This window comes from Lathyrus oleraceus, chromosome 7 (assembly GCF_024323335.1).
Source record: "Lathyrus oleraceus cultivar Zhongwan6 chromosome 7, CAAS_Psat_ZW6_1.0, whole genome shotgun sequence".
Classification (NCBI taxonomy): domain Eukaryota; kingdom Viridiplantae; phylum Streptophyta; class Magnoliopsida; order Fabales; family Fabaceae; genus Lathyrus; species Lathyrus oleraceus.
In genome coordinates this window covers 473,583,581-473,587,092 of record NC_066585.1, presented here as the reverse complement: position 1 = coordinate 473,587,092, position 3,512 = coordinate 473,583,581, and the positions used below count along the sequence as shown (strand labels likewise).

The following is a 3,512-nucleotide window of genomic DNA, read 5'->3' as shown; positions in this document are numbered from 1 at the left end:
CATGAGGGATCTTAGGGTCAAAATTGGAGTCTTACAAGCAGGTCTTCAAACCATCACAAAACACCATTATACATAGTTTCTCACTATCGTGCACAAACTCTGATCACCATACAACATAATATACATACTAAGGTCTCCGAGTCTCTATGACCTTGCAGGAAGAACATACACACATGTACTTTTTGACTTGTACAATATCAATGATATAGAAGAGTTGAAGCGAGAATCATAGGTGTCATGTGATTGTGAAAAGAAAGTTGTGTTGTTATCAAACTTATAATTTTATTTTAAGTAAAATAAATAATTTTTTATTATATATATATATATATATATATATATATATATATATATATATATTATATATATATATATATATATATATATATATATATATATATATATATATATATATATATATATATATATATATATATATATATATATATATATATATATATATATATATATATATATATATATATATATATATATATATATATATATATATATATATGATATTGTCATAACTAGTATCTAATCAACATGGAATACTCTAATTGAAATAACATTTCTCTCAGAACAATTTTAGACTAAACATTTTGATTAATTTCGTCATGTTTTTGAATATTGAGATAACTCAATTTAAATATGAACTTTATTATCAAAGAAAAGTTAATCTTGGAAAAAATGTGTATTAAATTCCAATATAGTTGATATTTGTATGGGTACAAATGTCAAACGACTACATTACAGATGTAATATCCCATATTCCCTTAAATGCTCAATTAGTTGTCAGTTGAGACCAATTGAGTACCTGTGTACTATATCTTTTGTTAGTTATAACAATTGGAGCTCCTATGTGCTCTAAATGTTGTCAATTGGGACCAATAGAGTAACCGGTGATCTCTGAAGAGATTAATTATTAATAAAGAGACATACCAATATTAATAATTACAACTGGTCAATTGGTGTTGGAAGATGAAATATCAATTGAGATATTTCATGATACTACTTAATATTATATATATAGTATATGTGTGGTGGAAAAGAAAAGAAGAAGAGGATAAGAATAGAAGAAGAGAGAGTGAGAGATATCAGGAAGGAAAAGGAGAAAAAAAGAAGAGAAAGAAAGAGGAAACTCATGGGAGAAGAAGAGGAAGGAAACCATGCTATGTATTATGTTGGTTGTTGTTGAAACTAGTGGGGTTCAAACCCAGGACCTCCTTTGAACTGTACATGCCTTACCACTAGGCTAGAGAGGTTGTAGTTGAATGCTTATGGAATGAATAAATATTAATCTAAATCTTGATTAAGATAGATTAATGAATTAATTGAGTATTATACCTCCGTTTTGGACACGGCCGGATGCGTTAGAAAGATAACGTAAAGGGCTATTATTATTGTTCCATGTTATAAAATATTATGTGATTTATAAATGCCATGAATTTTATCATGATGAAAATTAAATATTGTTGTTATGTGGAAGGTGAAATAACATGATTAAAAACCTTACAAAGATGAGTGAGGAAACCTAGAAGAATAATTTGATTAATAACTTAGAAAGATAATCTAGGTTATGGAACATGTGAGATACATGTATGAGAATACGGTATTCATTCGTACGAAGCTTATGTGAGGTCGTGGACGAATTGTTACCATGATTGAGAATGAGACGCATTGTATGGAACATGCCATATTATTATTTGTGTATTATGGTGAATGAAGTCACCTATGATTGATGAATTTGTTATGGTTCGTGGAACCAATGTTTTGTGGAACCGATCGTGTATTCAGAATGTGTGTTTTTCTGTGATGGTACACATCTCTATTGGTATGCTTAATCGTGTAAGCATTGGGATGTGGGACCAATGATTCGAGCCTCAATTGGGTTTGAGCTCCAACCATGGCGGACATGGGGGAAAGGTGGACACCTAAGTGGGTTAGAGTCCCATACGGTGAAAGATACTCAAAGTGGGTTAGAGTCCCATACGAGTGATGGTTCTTAAAAGTGGGTTAGAGTCCCATAGGGGAACCTGATATCCACCGCGAAAGTCGAATCATATGAGCATGCATGAACCGAGTCTGGCTTAGACGTAAGTCCGATCGGGAATTGATGTTTCGTGATCTGAATAATGATCGTGGTTGAGTTATGAGAACTCAGATGCATGTTGCCATACAATTGCGAGATAATTTCCCCATCGCTCAAGTCTTCTTTCCCTTGTTGACTTGAGTTAAATGTGAGTTGAATATCGATTAGAATACCCTGTAGAGCCGAGTGGACCCATAGGATAGGAGAACTCACTAAGATTATTATCTCATCCCATTATTGTTGTTATTTTTCAGGTATTCTTTACAGATTGAATCTAAGAGAAACTGTTATGGACGTTTCAAGGGTTGCTGTTCATTATGATCTTCCGCTGTGGAGTGGTGTGCAATGAAGATGTTGCACATAGTTCTTAGATTTTATTGTTTAGGCATTATTGTATAACATGTTCCATTGATGTTTTAGTTTGGACATGTATATATATTGATGCCATTAGGCACTTATGTTGTGACAGTACCAAAATTTAACACTTGTATGATATTATTCTAGATATATATTATACGGGTTGTTACAACAGAGGTAGCATCAACTCTTTCAAATCCAACAAGATATATAAGATTTGTTGGAAAATTTTTAAATTATCTCACTGTAACTCTTCAATATATTTTCTTTCGTGTCAACCTGATAAGGGAGTTCTTAAATTCTTTGTGTCAAGAACACATGTAGAATGTAGTTCAAATTCTCAAATACAACAAAGTTACTCAAATGAATGACATGTTCTATAATTGATGATTATAATGTAAATTTGGAAAGCAGTTCACTTCTAGGAAACATATTATTTTGGTAAAGTAACAAACAAAACATAGTAATTATAGCAAGATCTAGGGTTGAGGCATAATACATGTAATGTCACATGTGAACTCATTTATTTGAAATAGTTGTTAATCAAAGAGTTTCAATTTTAAAAAATTACGACCAATAAAACTAATTTGTGATACTTAATTAAGTTTGCATCGTATATGGCCTCAAATTCCTTTTTTATGAGTACTAAATATATTGAGATAAACTCTCATTTTAGAGAAAATATCAAATACAACAATATTATTTCAAACTCAATCAAATCTAATGATTAATTGGTATATAATTTTACCATGAAACCCTATGGAGAGTGTATTGATATTAAATTAAATAATATATTCAATATATTCTATTATAATTGATATCAAATAATTGTTAATTGGTTTACTTTTGAGTTTATATATAGTACTAATTTTTGTGATATAGTTAAGACAGGTAGTTTTTCACATGTGTCTCTAGTATTCTCTTATTTTTCTTTCTCTCAAAATGTACAGCTACTTGTTTTAAATATCTTGTTTACGCTGTTCAAAGACATGTAGCCCTTATAGCTCAGTGGTAGAGCGCCAGTCTTGTAAACTGGAGGTCCGCAGTTCGATCCTGCGTGAGGGCA

The 3,512-nt window shown here is 30.9% G+C and overlaps 1 non-coding gene across 1 annotated transcript; it reads left to right on the top strand.

Annotated features, from left to right (window-relative positions):
* Positions 1-3,440: 3,440 nt before the first annotated feature.
* Positions 3,441-3,512, top strand: TRNAT-UGU (transfer RNA threonine (anticodon UGU)). The gene has a single exon. It is a non-coding gene; the product is annotated as a tRNA-Thr (tRNA).